The sequence below is a fragment of the Cnephaeus nilssonii genome, assembly GCF_951640355.1.
Source record: "Cnephaeus nilssonii genome assembly, chromosome: 11".
Classification (NCBI taxonomy): domain Eukaryota; kingdom Metazoa; phylum Chordata; class Mammalia; order Chiroptera; family Vespertilionidae; genus Cnephaeus; species Cnephaeus nilssonii.
This window is the reverse complement of record NC_137082.1, coordinates 91,785,182-91,805,763: the sequence shown is the minus strand read 5'-3', so window position 1 is coordinate 91,805,763 and position 20,582 is coordinate 91,785,182. Positions and strand designations below refer to the sequence as shown.

At 46.5% G+C, this 20,582-nt stretch overlaps 1 protein-coding gene across 1 annotated transcript in view; it reads right to left on the bottom strand.

Annotated features, from left to right (window-relative positions):
• CHST9 (carbohydrate sulfotransferase 9) overlaps positions 1 to 20,354 on the bottom strand; it is a 182,552-nt gene extending 162,198 nt beyond the window's left edge. The window contains exon 1 of the mRNA XM_079783320.1: positions 20,275 to 20,354. The gene's annotated coding sequence lies outside the window, so the exon portion shown is untranslated. The remainder of the gene's footprint in view (positions 1 to 20,274) is intronic.
• Positions 20,355 to 20,582: the final 228 nt, after the last annotated feature.

Sequence of the window (20,582 nt, the reverse complement as noted above, 5' to 3'; positions counted from 1 at the left end):
GGAGAAAACCATCAGTGATGTGATTTCAGAAAAATTTCAGGGAGCTGAGGGACATGATTTCAATATTTAAAGGGGACACTGAGTACTTAGCACATTGGCTAGGAAATAAAGGGACATCATATTGCCATTTCAGAACACTAGACACGGAGAAAAGATTCCCGCTGTTGTCAGAGAGAAACAACCAGAACCAATCTAGAGGATCAAGTATCAGAATGACATCAGACTTGTCAATAGCAACCCTGGAATCTAAAATAAGGTCATGGAACAAGAATGACTTCAATATTCTCAAGTGAAATCATTGTAATCACTTGAATTACTAACATCACTTAAAACTCTATTATATTCTACCCAAGTCTCAACCAAGGGTGTGCGTAGAATAAGCATTTTCAGATAAGTTCTCAAAAAAAAAAATTACCTCCCAGAAAGCTACAGAAGGTGCTGGCAAAGCGAGGGAGTAAGAAAAAGGGGAAGAAATAAGATATAGAAAACAACAGGTCCAGCAGAGGAGGAGATAAGAGGAATTTCTGGATGGTAGTGAAGGATGAACCTGTCGAACAGGTTTTGAGGGCAAGCAGTTCAGGCTGGAGGGCAGAGGTTTGGGAGAAACTTTTCAGAAAGATAAAACTGTTGGCTGGCTGATTCGTCTAAGCCTCCAGAGAGGGTATTCAGACAATGATGAAGAGTTTGCCTGAGTCCGTGAAAACAACCTAGAACATCAAGCAAATGGAAGAGCGTGATACTATTAACTTCAGGGAAAATGGAAAATTCAGGAGAGGAAAAAGTAACTGAAATGGCATGGCCAAGCTGCGGATAGCATTTGCACTGCCATGATTACGAAAACGCTGACTGTGCACCTAAACACGATGCTCTCACTATTTTGGGAGGGTTGGAGGGTTAGGAAAGACAAGGACATATATGTGTGGTAAGATAAGGAAGGAAAAGGACTAAATTCTCTTCTTTCGTGGTGGAAAATCAATAAATGCATAGAAACTAAAATATCAAGTTCCAAAATGTGGCTATTATTTAGAGACAGGGTCAGTAAATACCAAAATATGGAAGATCGCATGACTCCTAACAGGAAGAGCCAGAACCCAAACTCAGTTTTGCCTGTTTCCAAACTCCATTCTTTCCACTGACCTTGAGTGTACTGCTCACATGAAACCTACCTCGAGGGACCCCCACATTGTGAAATCCATTAAAATTTGCTCAAAATGAGCTAATTTACTCTTTTTACGAGTTACCAAAAGTCAGAGCTAAGTAAACTGATACCTTAGGAAGGCTATAAAGTGCTATTTGTCTTAAGAAAACATTCTATTTTCCAACACTGACATCATGACATCGTTTACCTCTAACTAAGGTATCACGAAGTGGACACTGCAATGTCTGATGAGCTGTCACGCGGTCCTCCAGCAACCACAGAGAGCTTCCTTTCCTGTGGTTATTTCCTTCCTGCCGTTGCGAAGTTTACCTTCTGAGTTCCTGACCCCTTCCTGCCAGTGGCCTGTTGACCATCCGAAAGGGCTCCCGTCCCTGGCTCCTTTCGCGCTCTCTGCCTGTTCAACCTCAACAGCTTCTCCCATTTCTCTTTTTCCCCTCGGAGTCTGACTTTCTCTTCTCCGCTCAGTCACCCATGAAATGACCTAACTTTTGAAAATTTAAAAATTTAACCCAGGTTCTAGTTCCAATAACTCACCAGTGCTGGTCTCATATTTCTAAAGGCCTAATGGACATTCCCACTTGTAATGCTCCAGCATTCCTCACTCTTCTCAACTGGACCACATTTCTTATGATGATAAGCCCCTTCCTGATATGGCTCTTGTTCACCTCTTATCACTTATACCTCTACCTCAACCTTTACCCTCCAGGCAGCTGAACTAATGAATTTGTAGAAATGAACTGTAGTCCCTTTAGACTCTGGGCACATGAACAGAAATCCCCTTCTTTCTTTTTCAGATCCTCCCCCAACCTCAAGCTGGCCCTGGTTTGTTCTTTAGGACTCATCTTTGAAGTGATATACACGGTACCCTCATGCCAAACACAGTACCTTAGACAGAATGATGGCATTTAAATATCTTTTGAATAAATGAAAAAGACTCCTGAATAAATGACTTATTTCCAGATAATCTCTTCAATTCAATACAAATAATGCTGCCTGGTTGAGCTTTCTTAAATATTGTTCATTAAATGTTTTCCCTCTGCTTAAAAAGCCACCGAGTTTTTTGAATAGCCTGTGCAGCTCAGTCGTTAAGTGGTGACCTATGAACCAAGAGGTCATGGTTTGATTCTCGGTGAGGCCACATGCCCGGGTTGCGGGCTCAATCCCCATACAGGAGGGCATACAGGAGGCAGCCAATCAATGTTTCTTTCTCTCTCTCTTCCTCCCTCTCCCTTCCTCTCTGAAATAAATAAAAAAAATATATTTTTAGAAAGCCACCAATTTTTTTAAACTGAAGTAGAAACTCTTCTGTCTGCCTCCTAGGCTCTTCATAAGGTGGTCACTATACCCTTGCAACCTAATTTCTGGCTGCTCCCCAGCATGAAGCCACCTCTCTGGTCTGCTGAGTCCTGAGTACCCCAGGCCAATCTCCACACCCACCAGTTGTTTTTTGCTCTTTACTCCCTCTGTCATGGGACTTCCTTCCTTTCTGACTCTCTCTCCTACCAATGGATGTCTCAAAGCCAACTTCTCCCATGAAGTGTACTTTGAATTCCTCTAGCCCATATCAATGATACTAGCAACATGTTAGTCATTCATCAAATGTATGTTGATGATGTTATTTGACAGGCATTGTTTATTTTAGGTGCTGGGACACAAAAGTGAGCAGGGAAAAAGCAAGAAAACAACTTAGAAGAAATTAAACATGATTCCAAAGTGTGACCAGTGCTAACAGCAAGGGGCAAGGTAGAGAATATTGGTTATAGAACCAGCAGACCTTCTTTAGAGATGTTGGTTAGAGAAGGCATCTCTGAAGAGATGATGCGGAAGCTGAGGCCTGGACCACAGGGGAGATCTAGTCAAGTGCAAAGCTGTGGTAAAGGGAGCGATGCGCCACAGCGTGCCTCCCAGGTCAAACACGCTGAGAGAGCAGAGGGCTCAGCATGTTCGAGGAGGTGAAAAAATCAGCATGGCTAGAGCTGACCGAGTGGTCTAAGATGAGCTTGGAAAGTTAGGCAAGGTCCTACTAGGTCCTTCCGTCAACTTTTCATGGGCAACAAATAGCTAAGGAATGGTTATAATCAGTGAAGAGAAAGGATGAGATCTATGGTTCAAGATCCCTCTTGCAGCTGTATGAGGAATGATTCAGAAATGAAGAAGACAACAAGGAGGGAGGCTGTTGTAGGCTGCATCTGTGGATATGATGATGGCGCGGGTCAGGGTAATGGCAGTAGAGATGGAAATAAGTGAAAGAACTTGAATTAACTTCTGAGATGACATGGGATGGAGGGAGGAAATCTTCAAAGCAGAAAACCAAGACCTCAGTTTCGATCGTGGTGAGTTTCAGATATTTATGATGAAACCAAGCAGACGCATCAGAGAGTTAAAGATGTAACTCAAGCTCTCCGTGGCGGATAGAATTCTAAGAGGAGTCCCAAAAGGCCCAGCCCTGTGTAGTCCCCTTCCCTGGAGCGTGGATGAAACCTGTAATTTACTTCTAATAATAGACTGTGAAAAAGGTAAAGAAATTTTACTGAATTAATGTCCTTAATTGGTTGCCTTTGAGTTAATTAAAAGAGATTATTTCAGCCAGGAGAAAGAAAGAAATCCTGGCATTTGCAACAACATAGATAAATCTGGAGGATATTATGCCAAGTGAAATAAACTAGACAGAGAGAGCCAAACACTGTATGATTTCACTTATATGTGGAATCTAAAAAAAAATAAAAAAAGAAGTTGAACTCATAGAAACAGAGCGTAGAATGGTGGTTACCAGGGGCAACAGGGTTGGGTAAATGGGGAGTTGCTGGTCAAAGGGTACAAAACTTCAGTTATAAGATGAGTAAGTTCGGAGGCTACAATATACAGCATGGTGACTATAGTTAATAACACTTTATTGTGTACTTGAGATTTGCTAAGATAGATCTTAAGCATTCTCACTATACACACACACACTAAAGATAACTTTGTGAGGTAATGAATGTGTTAATTAACCTGATTGTGTTAATCATTTCACAATGTAAACGTATATCAAATCATCATGTTGTATGCAATGAAAAAGATAAATACAATAGAGTGTGCTGGGTGTGCATGACCTAATGGGGTGATCTCTTTACAAGAGGGTCCAGGACTCCCTGAAGTTAGAGATGCTCACCTACTGGCCTGGAAGAAGCAAAAAGCGGTGCCCTTTGACAAAGGAGCAGAGGAAATACAATGGCGCCAAGATCGTCTTTCAGCAAACAAGGCTGGAATAACTGGACATCCACATGAAAAATTAAAAAAAGACAAACACCCTACACCTAAAACCTACACAAAAGTTAACTCACAATGAATCACGGACTGGTAGGAATACAAAATGGTACCATCATTTCAGAAGGCAGTTGGGCAGTTTCTTACACAACTAAGCATACCCTTACCATAAAAGCCAGAAGCCACGCTCCTTGATATTTACCCAAAAGGAGTTGAAAGCTTTTGTCTACAAAAATCCTGCCCGTGATGGTTTAAAGCATGCTTATTCACAATTGCCAAAACTTGCAAGTAACCGCGACACCCTTCAGTAGGTGAAAGGTGAAAGGATAAATGAACTGTGGGCCACCCAGACACTGGAGCATTATTCAGTGCAGAAGAGGCATGAACTATCAAGCCATGAGAATAACCCTTAAACTCATGTTACTAAGCAAGAGAAGTCAATCTGAAAAGGCTACCTACTGTAGGAATTCAACTCTACATTATTGTTGAACAGGCAAAGGTGTGGAGACAATAAAAAGATCAATGATTTCCAGGGGTTGAGGGGAGGGAGACATGAATAGGTGGAGTGCACAGGATTTGTAGTGATCAGGAGGAGTACACAGGATTTGTAGAAATCACTGCATGATACTGTAAGAGTGGATACAGGTTATTATAAAGCTGCCCAAATGCATAGACTACACAACACCAAGAGTGAACCATCATGCGAACTATGGACTTCAGGTGTCAGTGTAGATTCATCAGTTGTACCACATGGACCGCGTTGGTGGGGTGAGTTGGTAGTGAGGGAGGCTGTGGAGGGGCTGGGAGGGGGGCAGAAGGTATATGGGAAATCTCTGCTCAATATTTCTGTGAACCTAAAGTTGCTCTATTAAAAAATAGAAAGGAAAATTACTTTTATCTTCAATTAAATAAGAACAATACCACAACTTCAAATCCCTAACTGTAAAGTGTACCTGCTAAATTCTGTAAATCTAGAGAGAAACAAAGAGAGAATGAGAATTGACACACACACTCTCTCAAACCTGGAGGTGGATATATATATTCCTAAAAATAATCTAAAATGCCCAACAAGGCTGTCCAGCAAACGTTAGGTTGGGACAATGCCATCTAGGGCATAAGTAGGCAAAGGGAATGTTGAAAGTCAGAAGGACTTGGGAATGTAGGGCTAGAGAAAGTACACCCCGCCTACTATTCTTATTTAGCTACGGCGTGACCTCCTATGGGAGACAATGAGAAAAAGCCTTGACTGCTAAGCCACAACACAGAATTAGGGACTTGAATGTACACTTGAGGGCAAAGTGAACACGCTTGGTGACAGGGTATTAGGCCACGCCTATCCTGGAGCTACAGGCTGCCCACTGTGCCAGATCCCACCACCCACATTGCCGGCCCCTTGCAAGAACAGAGAGAAAATCAGAAAATGGCTTATGGACCAGAGGCATAGGTCCCAGGCCAGGGGAGAGCCTGGTGGTGATGGGCTGGAGGCGGATAAGGATCGGGCAAGCAAAACTTCATGAAGAATGACCCACACGGGCCTTCCTAGAATAGAAGGATTCATGATGAACTCTAGCTGCCCACAAAGGGAACCAGAATAACCCAGGAACGAACACAGTAATGAGAGAACGAGTTTGAGCACTGATGCCATTTAGAGATGAAAATATGAAATATGAAATAATAATGTGATAGAAATCTAAAAATGAGGAAAGGGAATTGGAAGGGTCCCCCATTTTATTTTGTTAGCATACAGTAACATTACCTTGGGGGTATGCACAGTCCGTGAAGTGTTATAAATGCATAGGGTTCATAAAGAGAATGCACCTCCTCTATGTTTGACTACCAAAGTGCTTTTCCTAAGGAAGCGAGTAGATGCCACAGAAGCAAAAACCAGTGAGTCAGCGATTCCAATACAGGAGGATTCTCCGCTAGGGACGAGGTGTTGATTTATTCCTGGTGACTATGACCAGGAATGCAGTTCAGCTCGCTCCGGCGGCAGACTCCCAGGCCTCCTTTGCTGTGTCTTCATTGGTTGCAGGGTTTTGAATGTGTGGACAAACAGACAACACCATTTCCATGGTTTGTTTTACTTCTCCTTTCTGAGACTTGAGGTAAAATTTCCTAAACACCATGAATGAAAATAATGACATGATGGGGTCTAGAGTTTTGCATTCTGAGTGCAGGGAATTCAATATTCTTAAACACCTAGAGTTATTTCCCAAGGCGCACTCTTTTACCTGGATTTATTATCCAAAGGTTCTATTCATGTCAAGTCTTATTATCATGTATGTATCAATAAACTGAGAGTACCAATAGCCTCTGGCTAATAATCACCTCCACAAGTTTTCCTTATAGCTGTTCTCTTCCAAAGCCAAATTCTAGATGCAAGTCCACATTTCCTCCTGTTAAATTCAAGCAGCTTTTAACTTATCTTGTTCATGTTCTTAGGACTTTAAAAAAATATGAAATAAATATAGATTAAAAGTTTAATAAAATTACAAAACTCAATCCCACTCAGTCCACTCAGGTCTCAAAGATCTCTTGGGAATATGGGTATCCATGGTTTCCTATTGATACTCATCCGGGTAGCTTGGGGCGGGGGTGGAGAGGGCCAGTGATGTAAGCCCTAAAGCCATTATTACATTTGCTTGAAGAGCATCAAGACTTTTAAAGAACCAGCTCTCTCCCCATAATAATTGGCTATTTTTACTACATTAAAACAATATTTGTCTTGATATATAAGCTGAAGATTAGTTACAATTTATTTTTTTCTTTTTAGTGAGGAGTTCCTATCGTAGGATTTATTTTGGAGAAGAAAACTAGTTCTTGATTATTTCTTCATGATTACATTCAGGTGAAATATTTTTGACAAAATAACTTCGGTGGTGACTGTGTGTCTACTTCATGCGTGTGTCATACCAAGACGCGACATGAGTTTGTCCCACCGTTGGTGATGTGTTATCGCTGGGTTAAGCTGGTGTCTGCCATATCGCTTCCTGCAAAGGTCCTTTCCCCTCTCTGCCATTAGCAAGCTATCTGTGGGGTGACAGACAGTGTGAATGTCATATCTCCATAAACTATTGACCTAATGGTGGGTCATCTTTTGATTATTCCTATAATAGTACTTGCAAAAAAGTTACTTCATAATTCTATCATTTTCTGTAATTTTATAGGTTGTATTCTCCAGTGAAACAGAGCTTTTCCTTCTGCCCACTCTTACCTGCACATTACACACACTCTATGGGGTCACAGAGACCTTTTTTGTCAATGAGCTCTAACCCATTAGATACATTATTTCTTTTTATGTTCAAGTGATCCCAAATTTGGCCATTGGTGTGCCTGAAATCTGGCTTTTATGTGCTTCTGATGCACCCCCGTCGGTTTTTGAGTTCCTCCCTGTTTTCTGGCACAAGGAATTCCAGGGTTACCAGGCTTTCCCGTAAACTAACTGAAGCAGGAGGGCTTTCAATGACCAGAAGACTAACTCAACTCACGTTTAATGAAGCAATTGCATGTAGGCACACATACTAGAATAGTACCTAGAACACAGTAAGTGCCTGTCGGTATGGGAGATCTGTGAACAATTTTATTTATTATTATTATTTTAAATATATTTTTATTGATTTTAGAGAGGAAGGGCGAGAGGGAGAGGGAGAGGGCAAAGGAGAGGGAGAGGAAGAGGACAAAGGAGAGGGAGAGGGAGAGAGAAACATCAATGATGAGAGAAAATCATTGATTGACTGCCTCTGCATGCCCCCTACTGAGGATGGAGCCTGCAACTCAGGCATGTGCCTTGACTGGGAATCAAACCATGATCTCCTGGTTCATAGGTCGATGCTCAACCACTGAGCCACACCAGCTGGGCCTTAATGATTTTACACAGAGTTTGACGCCTTTGTACAATTCTTAAAAATGTGAACTGTTAATTTATAGCATGGACTTTTATGTTACTCTTCCAATTTCATATATTTATTCTTATTTTAAACCTTGTTCTCTTTCATTTCTCTGATCTCCATATGGAGACCAGATGGATAGGTAACCTTCAGATGATTTTCTTTTTTTTAGATTACTGTCTAATGCCAAAATGCGTACAAACAGCACAGCATAAACCCTTTAGAAAGCAAAGCCTTCAAACATTCTTAATATCAGGAAGGGATTTCACATATTAGAGTAAATACTGTGAAGAATGCCTGGCGAAGGGCTGAGGAGGGGCGGGAGCAGGGTGGAGGGGTAGATGGGGGAAAAGAGGGACATATGTAATACAACAATAAAGGTAAGTTAAACCAGGAAAGAAATTTAATAGACCTGTCTCAGTTTCTAATAAAAGAAGTACTACTCAAATCCCCTCTGCTGCATCACTGGTAGGAAAGGAATTGGAAGAAAGAGGAGAGTGATGTTTGGGGAGGTCACGAGGGAGCAGTAGTCAGGGTCTCACAGCTTGTGAGTTTCTTTTATTCATTTAAAGTAGAATGTGAGGGCATGTGTGTGTGTTTGTGTGTAGTGTATATGTATGCATGTGCACACATGGGGCTGAAGATGGGGGTGTTTCGTCAGTGTGCATTTCAACAAATACTGTTACACCCCCACGCTGAGTAGTCACTGCAGTATTTTCTAGGAATATACGGATCATGGAAACCAGAGGGGGCCCTAGTTTGGTGGTTAATTAAAACGATTACACAAATAAATGTGAATTTACAACTCTTTGCAACTATATGCAATGAGTGATGTGAACACATACATGGATATGTTTATGCACACATGTATATATGTGGGGACACGCAAATTAGAGGGGTATTTGGCTCAGTCTAAGGGGAGCGACGGCTCATTGGAGAAAGAGACATTTGGGTAGATATTGTAAGTGCTAACTAAATGTTAACGAGGCAGTGTTTGGGGATGTATGTCACAGGTGTGGGACGGGAAGAGCCAGGTGAGTCAAGGCCACTGGGAGAAAGCAGAGGGAAGGCGGAGGAGAACCGAGAGAGCTGTGACTGAAGAGTCGGACGCTGCTGGGTTGGAAGAATCAGGTGCGCAGTTGGGTCTTCATCTTCAACAAAGCGATGGCGATCCACGTCAGTGACGGTGCAGTCCGTGGAGCGATGGGTCTCCCGTTGGCATTTGGAAAAGGCTCCTCTGGCACCAGGGAGGGTGGCTCTGGAGGGGAGCAACGCCGGACGCCAGGGGACCAGCGACAGAGCCCTGGTTATCCACACAGACGACGGGCCAGCTCAGGGCTGGGTGGTGGCCGCAGGCAGCTCAGAAGTCTACTTTGGGAGGCAACTATCAAGGCAGCGTGGAGGCTGTGACACGGAGGTGGATGAGAGGCAATGCCAAGGGTAAACCCCAGGTGGGAAGCTGGACCCCTGGAGGGGAGGCGGGAGGCCGGCAGAGGCCACCTGTTTGAATCGGACATGCTTCATCCGGTGTTTCTTTAAGAGGGACAAGAAGACATGCCAAGTTCACAGCTGTATCTACAAAAAGGGAATGGGAGGGAGGTGTTGACCACAGTATGTTTTCGCAAGTGCTCTAAGTAGAACCTTGCCAATGCTGTGAAGGAATTCTTACTGGACAGTGCTTTGTGCACCTGTGTTGGGAAAACTTGGGATGAACTGAAGTTCTGAGGTTCCAGTTGAACCACCTCTGCTGCTTGGGGGTTCAACAATTTGCAGATCCATTTCTGCTCTAAATGCTGTTATCATTCCCCAACCTGCAAAATCTGAAAACATGACTTTGCTAGACTTTTCAGCAAGTGAGATAGATAGATGGAGAGATCACACAAGTGGTAACATAATTATAGGATTAATACTTAGACTACTCAAGAAAAAAAACCCAAATAAAAATAAGTAAAATACTTAAGAATCAGCACAACTTGGGCTGTAGCCATTAATAACCAGTAAGATGTACCAGGGCATATAGCTGAATGCCAGCCTGTCACAGGAGTAAAATCTCATTCCCTGACAATAAAAATTCCTAATTGAAAATACAGTACAACTATTACACGTAAAGGGATGTTGATATTTACCGTTTTAGTCCAGTAATATTACTAACACCTAAGCATATTTGAATACACTGAGAAAATAGATTTTTTTTTTGGGGGGGGGGGAATAAATTACCTGCATTCTAATCTAATATTCAAAGAATGCTGCAGGAAAATCAAATTTATTTAGAGATATGCTTCTAAAAAATTGTTTCTATTTCAATTTTGAATTTTTTTAAAAAAGCATACAATGAACACCATCGTTTTACCTAAATCCTCACAGACTGTATTTGCTTCAAGTACCCTGTAACGGGTCACAGCTCCAATCCCCTCCGTGATAAAAAGAAAACAATGGAAATGACTACAAAGCTAGAGGGAGCTTCTTGCTCTGGAAATGAATGGAAAGCATTACATTCCGCGTTTGAGTGGACAATGTTGCCGTGTTTTGTTTTCCCATTTTCACACAGATCTACTACAGGCTTCTAAAATGTCCTTCAGGACATCCGCTGGGTGTATTTTTCCTTTTCTTAGCTCCGTTCTGGAGTGTGTTAGCTTCCAGCTCAGGGTGGTGTTGAAGTAGGATGTGAAAGGCCGCACCATGAGCCCAGTGCCTGGCATGCCCCGCACCTGTTCTTTCTGACGACGAAGGCTTTCTCTTGTCCCCAAGAGTTAGCGGTTCCAAGAGGAAGGAGTGCTTTCCTTTCGCACCCTTTGCCTTTACTCCACACAAGAACAGAAAGCATAACAAGCAAAGGAAGGTATTCCAATGAAATTTCGCTGCCTCGATAGATCTTTGTGTGGCTCAAATGAAAGAAGCTCCTGATTTTCCTTATCACCTCCGCCATCCAGCCACCTCAATTTCATCTTCTCTCAGTTCCCACCGCACCACTAGACACTGATTAGAAATCACAACAAAAGTCTACCAAGTAAGGTTCAAGGTCAGCCTGGGGTTGAGTGCCAGACCATTCAATGGACCAAGAAGCTTCCAGTAAGGAAGAACAATATGCTGCAAAATAATCATAGTTCAAATTGTGTTGTGTACAATTGCTGCATCCCCTTTTGTAGGAAAAGCTGTCTCTCTTGATTGCCTAAAACATGCCCTTCTTGTCATTGTGTGAAAGCAACTGGTAATTCACACACACACACACACACACACACACACACACAATAGCTTCAATTTTTTTTCTCTACAGTACTCTCAATTTTAGCGGTTAAGGGTTTACATTAAAAAGCTTCTTTCTTTAAAAAGAGTAAGACATAGCATGTTACAAAAGGCATCTAAAATGGACAGGGAGTGGGAAGTAATCTAAGAAAAAAATATCTTACTCATAATTTGGAAAATACAAGATGCATGATGTAGCCAATACTGAAATGACATTTCATGTAAACTCTCAATTCTAAGAGCAGGTCTCATGTCATGGTCTAGAAGGTACATTAGAAATAAAATAAAATTAGAGTTTTGCTCTCAATTCCTCCTTGCATGCGGGGGCCTACACTTGTCTGTAGGTTGTGTATATGGATGATCTTCAAAGCCCTCCAATCCCTCTGCCAATGCCATGCATTTTGCAGAGATGCCGGTGTCCTTTTAGTGAGTCGATAGTGCGCAGGCTAAATGCATCGAAGACGGCACAGGTGTCTATAACTCTGCCCGGTCCCTCACAACTCCTGTAGGCAAGCACAGGACACATCTACCTGAAGTAAAACAAAAGAATTCTGGTACAACAGTTTGTTTAGGTTGGTTACAGATTTTGGCCTCTTCGAAGAGCATACTTTATAGCATCATAGGATTGGGCAACTTCCAGGATTGGACCCGTGCCATTCTTTATTTGCATAAGCATGTTTCAAGGGCATGAAAAGTAAAATCTCAAATAATACTATCTCCTTTCCTGTTTTTTCAGAACCCGAAATGATGTGTGTGTATACCTGTACATACACAGACATAACATGCACATATATGTGCATATACCTGTGCACACATACCTGTGTGTGAATGCATAGATCTCTCTATATGAAAGCCTTCAAAGTTTTCCAGAGATGAGCATTTAAACAAGGTTAAGGTCCAGGAGAACTAAGACATTAGCCAGCTTGTATATTCATTTGTCACCACTCATAGTGACAAAACATAGATTCTGGGAAAGAAGGACCAGAAGAGGCAAATGTTTACAAAGGTGACAGTGAGAGAAAAGGTCAGACATGAGCGTGAGCTTGGTGGGCACTGGAGGCCGGAGACCAGTGAGCGAGGGGATGGCCTCACTGGAAAGAAGTAAACAGGTGGGTAGGGGCGTGGAAAAGAATCCAGGCCATCCTACAAATGTTGTTTATGTAGCCCGACAGCTCTCACCAGGGCCGGACCACCCCCTGGAGAATATTCTGAGAAGGTCTCAGGTGTGTTCTGGTTTCTGGAGGAGGGAGTGTGGTTGGCTTTGGGTGAAGGGGGGGGGGGGCGTTTTCTGCTTATTGAAACGTTTCTCCAAACATCCCATCAACATACACTGAACTAAACCTGTAATGAATATCAACCTGTAGAATCGGGTACAGAATCAGAATTAAGCATTTTATAAGACTCTCTACCAAGAGCCCAGCAATTTACAATAAGGTTGCTGTGGTGAAAAATTCCATCATTTTGTGTAGTCTGTCTCCTAACTCTAGAATCGATACTACAATATTGCTGGGAAAATTTAAAGGCAATATCAGCACTCAATCAATGATTCTCATTTGGGCAATGCTTTACCTCTTATTACTGATGCTCTAGGGAGTCGCCTGCAGCGTCCCTTGAAGTGGACTTCACATTAGTAATAACGGGATAATGTCCCAGGAAGTAGTTTTGGAATCTCGGGGGAAGTGGATTAACAGTATGCACTCTCTCATTTGCAAAAGATCATTCTGCCACACTGTCTCCACCCCAACAGCTTACAATTTGACTTGACATATTTCCCTACAGCGATTACCACTATTTCCTTCTTTCTGTTGCATACGATTAAGTCTGGTTTGTAATTATCCGAACACTGCTTTTAGTCTACCTTTGTTCTTTCATTTGTCTGTACTTGTTGTATGGGATGTCTTCTGATTGTTTTATGTTAAATAAATCCAAATTTATTTATTATATATGCAGGCAAATTGCTGACTTCCTTACTATGTGTTCCAGTGAAGTCATCCCCACCCATTAGTGTAGGGAAATCACATTTTATTACAAATTACTTTTATTGTTCCTTTTCATTACTGACATAACTCAGGAACTACATTACAAATGGATTACATTTCAGGGTACTAAGAGAGTTAACAAAATATCTGTTATTAAAAAAATGAAAACTGGTCAAGTACATGCAAAAAAAAAAAAAGCAACTAAACAACCAATGTACACCATACACAGAATAAACTCAAAATGGACAAATGACTTAAATGTAAGTCATGAAACCACCAAAACCCTAGGAGAAAACATAGGCAGTAAAATCTCAGGAACAACATCTCTTGGAACAATATTTTCACCTGTATGTCTCCGAGGGCAAGGGAAACACAGGGAAAATTCAACAAATGGGGCTACATCAAAATTAAAAGCTGCTGCCCAGCAAAAGAAACCATTAACAAAACAACAAGGAACCCCACTGTAGGGGAGAACATATTTGCCAATGATTCATTTGATAAAGGTTTAATAACCAAATACATAATGAACTTATATAACTCAACACCAGGAAGACAAACAATCCAATTAAAAAATGGGCAAAAGACCTGAATAAACACTTCCAAGAAGACATACAGATGGCTATTAGACCTATGAAAAAATGCTCAAAGTCACTAACAGAGAAATGGAAATTAAAACTGCAATGAGGTATTACCTCACAACTGTCAGATGGCTACTAAGAATAACTAACAAACAACAAGTGCTGGCGAGGATGCGGAAAAAAGGAACCCTCGCACACTGCTGGTGGGAACGCAGGCTGGTGCAGTAACGGCAGAAAGCACTATGGAGTTTCCTCAAAAAATTAAAAATGGAACTGCCTTGTGACCCAGCAATGCCCCTTTCGATCCCAAGGATCCAAAAACACCAACCAGTAAGAATATCTGCACCCCTATGTTCAGAGCAGTGTTATTTATGACCGCCAAGATCTGGAAACAGCCCGAGGGCCCCTCAGTAGGAGAGTGGATATAAAGGCTGTGGTACGTTTACACGATGGGACCCTATGCAGCTATAAAGAAGAAGGAACTCTCACCCTTTGCGACAGCATGGAGGGGTCTGGAAATTATTACACTGAGTGAAGTAAGCCAGTCGGAGAAAGACAAGCACCTTACGATCGCACTGCTGTGTGGAATCTAACGAACAAAGTGAACTGCTGAACAGGATAAAACCAGGGGCACAGATACATGGAACAGACTGACAACTGTCAGAGGGGCGGGGGGAGGGGGCACAGGATAGAGAAAGGTGAAGGGATTTGCTAAAGAACATACATGCATAGGCCACGGGCACAGACAAGAGTGTGGTGAGGGCCAAGGGAGGGGGCAGGGGCGGGGTGGAGGTGGACAAAGGGGGGATGGAATGGGGGACACCTGCAATAGTGTCAACAATAATTTTTTTTTTTTTTTTAAAGAGGACGCGGCTAAGGACCACAGTTTGGTCCATGGCGAGTGTTCCGGCAATGACAGAGGCAGAAAGAGTTAACTCCCCACCTAACTCCCCAGCTGGCTCCAAGGGAGCACGGTGAAGAGCCAGGAGAGGGGCTTCTAGTTCCTGCTCTGCGCCTCCCCCGCTGGGGCCCTTACAGCTCCGCCCCCCCCCCCCCCCCCCCATTCCCTTAACTGTGAGACGAGGGCGCTGGCATCAGTGGCTCCTGAGGTCTTCTCCAGCTCCCTCATAACATGCGTAATTCTGACTCTAAGACTCAGGCGCCCATCAGATGAAACCGAACCTTCTAATAGATGTATGTGAAATATATCCTGTGGGTCTCAGTTATTCCAAACACAGTATGCCTTTTTAGAATACATGGCTTTGTCAAGTCTCTAAAAAACGCCATGCCCTAAAAAAAAGAAGTCCCGAAGAAAGCGTCACCCAGAGGCCGGAGAGAGGGGCACATTCATTCGGGGCAGCACCATTCTGAAGGCGGCGCCCACTCCCACTCCCGCGCTGCTCACTGCGGCGAAGGGAAGGCGCAGGCTTACTCTTTGGCTTTGAATTCTTGTATAAAGAGGATCTGCTTTCCCAATCGTATATGTTTGGCAGCTCTACCCTTGTGAACAAATCCTTCCTAATGGTTCACAAGACGAACCGTTCAACAGAATATGCACACAGCGGAGGGCTGCCTGCAAGCATGGTGTCTGCCACAAGGCGACTCGCCCCCTTCTTGCTCCAGCAGCTCCTTCACCCCCCCCCCCCCCCCCCCCAGCTCGCCCCGGAGCTTTGGAGAAACGCAGTGGGAGTCTGTTAAATTGCGGTCCTGCTGAACTTCACCTTCATCCAACCAGGTCCACGGCACAACAGGTCCTCAGAGCCCCTCTTTGGTGGATGGGGATGCGCTTTGCCCTGGCGCATCATGCGGGGGTCAAAGGCACCCACTCCCTCACCTGCTGGTGTCTTGCTGCTTCCTCGTTGGAAAGTACAGGTAAAAGGCTTACGAATGTCACCTGCACACCTACCCCTGTGTCTGCGTTAGGAAAACCTCACTGAAAAGTTCAGTTGAACGTGGCCGGCGTGGCTCAGTGGTTGAGCACTGACCTAGGAGCCAGGAGGCCCAGGTTCCATTCCCGGTAGCTCAGGGCATGTGCCGGGGTTGTGGGCTCGGTCCCCAGCGGCGGGCGTGCACGAGGCAGCCAATGGATGGTTCTCTCTTTTCATTGCTGTTTCTATCTTTCCCTCTCCCTTCCTCTCTGAAGTCAATAAAAATACACTTTAAAACATTCAGTAAGATTTATAAATTAGAATCGTCCTGTGTGATCTGCAGGATCATGGTTTTAAAACATGAGTCACCTGGTACATGTAAACTGGGATTGGATTTCTCCTGTGTGGATCGAAGGACTATTTTTTCTGGAAGCCTGTCTAATTCTTAACACATAGTCATGATATAGACACACAATTAAGCCCTGGTTATCTTCCTGGGCGTATAAACAGCCTACTCCACAGCTGTCACACAGGCGTGCTGATTTCCGCCACCCCACCCGTTTCCGGGCAGGCCGCCTACCCTCTCCACCACCCTGTGCATCGGCTTTGGTGTTTGAGGTATGTGAGCGCATTTAACAATTAACCTAAACAAAACAAAACAATTAGAAAGGCAACTTGCCCACCACAACAATGGAAATCTATTTTCAGCCGAACAGGTACTACATTCCAAAGACAAACACGCGTGGCCCGTTAAGTGCCCGTGACTTGGGGTTCTGGTCGCCCCTTCTCCTCTCATCAGCATGGATGATCCAGTGCGCACGCTACATGGCGGGCCTCCTTCCCCTCATAGTTCATTGTCAGTGCAGACAAATAGCAGGGGCACGGCCTCCCGCATTTCCTGAGGCTTAAGTGGGGCCCTATTTTCAAAGGCAGCTTTACTTTCAGCATCTTCTCCAGGCTGGGTTCATTCTTCCCCACGATCTTGGTAGCAAGTAGGGGGGATCTTATACTTTCCGGACGAGGGCAGGACAGCGCGGTGCAGCAGAGGAAGGGGGCGCCCAGAGTTTTGTCCTCGACGGTCTTCAAATACACATCGGCCCTGCGCAAAGCGCGAGCAGGACTGCCCGAGCCTCCCTCCTCAGATCCCGGAACGCGCTTTGGGGCGTTCCATCCAGACTTGAGAAAAAGGCATTTCCCAACCTTCTGGCTGCAACTTAATTCTGAGTCACAGAAAGAGCCTAACATTGCAGCTTTCCAGAACCTTCCTAATTGGGGAAGCGGGCCACGATGGGGGTAGGTGGGGCTGATTCCGCGAATCCTGCCTCAATGACGACTTGAACCAAATGAAGGGTGTGGACCTACCTGCTGATTGCATATAACAGTGATGGGCAACCTTTTGAGCTCGGTGTGTCAAACTTCACCAAAAAACTGAGCATAACTCGGGTAGTGTGTCACTTTGAGGGAAAAACTAACTCCAAGACTCTAGTCGCAAATGTTTCATCCTCAGGAGCAGCAAATGTTTCATCCTCGGCATGCGGCCGCGTGTCATCAGAAATGGCTACGCGTGTCAGCGCTGACACGCGTGTCATAGGTTCACCATCACTGGTATATAAACTCACCCGGATTCCCAACCACGGAAATGAAGACTGCTCTACGGACACCGGACTCAGACCCTATATTAGCCTGTATTTTTATGCCCAATCTTTCTATGCGAGCGATGTGTATGTCTGAGGTCTCCTACTTTGTAAATCATCGCTGGGAGGATATTCCCTTTTTCTGGAAACCACACTCATTTTCCGGGGTTACAGGGCTCCGTGATGCACTGCTCCAGAGCCCCAAATGGTCCCCTGTGACCAGAAAGAAGGGGGAGGATGTCCCAGGAGGACGTGCAGCTGTGCCAGCTCTCAGCGCCTCCGGAACGAACAGGTGGGGGGGAAGGCACCCAGGCTCCCTGGACCACACGCCTGCCCTGACTTCTCCTCTCACCGGAAAGAAAAGACAGGGGCTCCTGGGGTAACAAGCCAAACACGACAGTGGCCGAACCGGGGTCAACGTCAGACGGCATCAGCGCCCGTGGGACGCGCAGGGAAACGTGGCAAACGAGGACGGACGCTGCGGTGCCTGTGGAAATAAAACACTGCGCTTGGAGTGAGTGGGAGGGAGCAGATGGTTGGCAATGATTTAAAACACGGATGTTTCTGGACGGTCACCAAGCCTCTGTATTAAAAATAATATGGTGTGCAGTCAGGACAGAGCAGCCTCCATCTGCAAGGTGCTCATTTTCTGGAAGATGCTAATGTGGTGAAGGAGATAAAGAACCAGTGAGGCAAGAGGGGAATTCTCGTTTCCTCGGGGCACCCAGTGCCAGCTGCTTCTCATGGACGATGTCCCATCGAAACGTTATCTGTGTGACGCGAGGCCTTTAGTTTTGCCCCATAACTAGCCAACGCTAAGTGTCTAGGCATGGTACTCTTTTCTAATGGACCGGGTAGAATTGTAATTTTGTTCTGTCTATGTTTTTTTTAATGTTTTTATTGTTGTTTTAGAGAGAGAGAAAGGGAAGGAGAGAGAGAGAGAAGCATCAATGTGAGAGAGAAACCTCGATCAGCTGCCTACTGCACATCCCCTATTGGGGATCAAGCCCACAACTTGGGCACGTGCCCTGATTGGAAAGGGAACACGTGACCTCTTGGTGCATGGAGGGCGCTCTGCCCACTGAGCCACCCTGGTCGGGCTGTGCTTGCATATTTGATTCACACAGACCGAGGCCCTTAAAAACCCTTTGAACAGAAACCATACAATCTGGTCGTCCAGGGTCCCCTTGCCCATGGAACACAATAACAGTCTCCTTATCCTTAAAGGACAGACAGGCCTATGGGGTATGGTCATGAGCTGGAACTGGCGGGTGCCGGCTAGTGAGTCAGGAACACATAAATATTATATACGGTCACACTGTGCTTTAGCATGTCCCTGTGAGCCTAACCGAGGTCCACGTCCCTTACACACAGGGGAACAGTAGCAGTACAGATACGGTTATGGAGGGGGTTAACGACATGCTGGAGGGTAAAGTGAAGAAAAAGAAACATCGGTAAATAACGTTCCATTTTATAATTTTGTTCAAATCCTCACCCGGAAATATGTTTTTTGAAATTGATTTGCGCGAGAGAGGAAAGGAAAGGAGAGAGAGAGGAAAGAAGAGAGAGAGAGAGAGAGAGGGACATGGATGTGAGAAACACCCACCAGAGGCCTCCTGTGGGCTTCCCAACCCGGGACGGAACCTGACACCTAGTGTGTGCCCTGAGCAGAGGAACGGAACCCACAACTTTGGGGTGTATGGGAACAACTGCGCCCCCCACTCAGAATTACTATAAAAACGGTGCAAAGGAGCTGGGGTGACCGATTAGACAGCCACAGTGTCGTGGTGTGGTTCTGATAACATTAATGGGGTGTGTGTGGGGGGGGTCCCACAAACACACTCTAATCTCCATGCTTCACTCGCCCTCCCTCCACAGCCCTGGGGACCCTTGGGGAGCAGGGGGCCGGTGGGAGGGACGGGGTGGGCGGAGAGGAGGAGGCAGCTGGGCCTCACCTGTGAACCCCGGGATAACCGCAGCACCAGCCCTCAGCCTCAGCCCGAACAGCAGCACCTGAGGGCGGGGCGCCCCGCGGGCGGGCGGCGAGGAGCAGGCGGCTGCGGGCAAGGAAGGGCGCAGCCCCCGAACCCGCGCCCTCCCCGCTGCCCGCTGAACCTGGGCTCCAGGTCCCCGCGTCCCTCCCGCAGCGCAGGGGCCCGGCGAGGTCTGGGGGAGGGAGGGGCCCCGCACCAGGGCGCCCGGCGGAGATGCCCGTCTTCCTGCCAAACGCGCCCCAGACCCGGTCCACCGGCGCCTGAGACTCAACACTGCGCCCTGGGGCGCCCTCTCTCCGCGCCCCGCGCCCCGAGGGGCGGCACCGCAACCCGGGTCCAGGCGCCCGCGCGGGGGCTGCAGGTTCAGGCGCCTCCGCCGTCCCCTCCGCAGGCTCCGCACCTCACCCCGGACCCCCGCCCGCACGTCCAGGGGGACGCGGGGACGCGGAGAGGGTCCGACTCGGGCGGCGCGGGGCGCGGGGCGCGGGGGCGCGGGGGGAGCGGGAGAAAGTGCCCGCGGCGGCCGGGCACCTGCCAGGTGGGGTGCGCTCCCCGCCCCCCGCCCCGCTCCCCGCCCCCCGTCCCGCTCCCGTCGCTCGCGGGGGCCTCGCGACGCCCCGCAAACGCGGCCCCTCCGGTCCCGAGCCCCCGCTCCCCCGAACACGCCCCAACCCAAGTGCGGTTACCTGGCGGCGCCCGAGGCTGCTCCTCCCGGCGCGGCGCTTCCCCGCTCGGCGCCGCCGCAGGAAACTTGCCCGCGCGGCGCGCAAACTCCGCGGACTCCGGGCCGGAGCGCAGCGCGGGGCCGGGGCGCGGGGCCGGGGCGCGGGGAGCCGGGCCGGGCCGGGCTGGGCTGCGGCTCCGCCTCTGCTCCGCGGGCGCTCGCCCCCCGCCCGCCGCCCCGCCCCAGCTCCGCCTCCCGCGGTCTCTCCCGCGCCGCCCTCCCCGCCGGTGCGGCTCCTCCTCCGTCCCCGTCGCACCTGGGGCAGCTCGC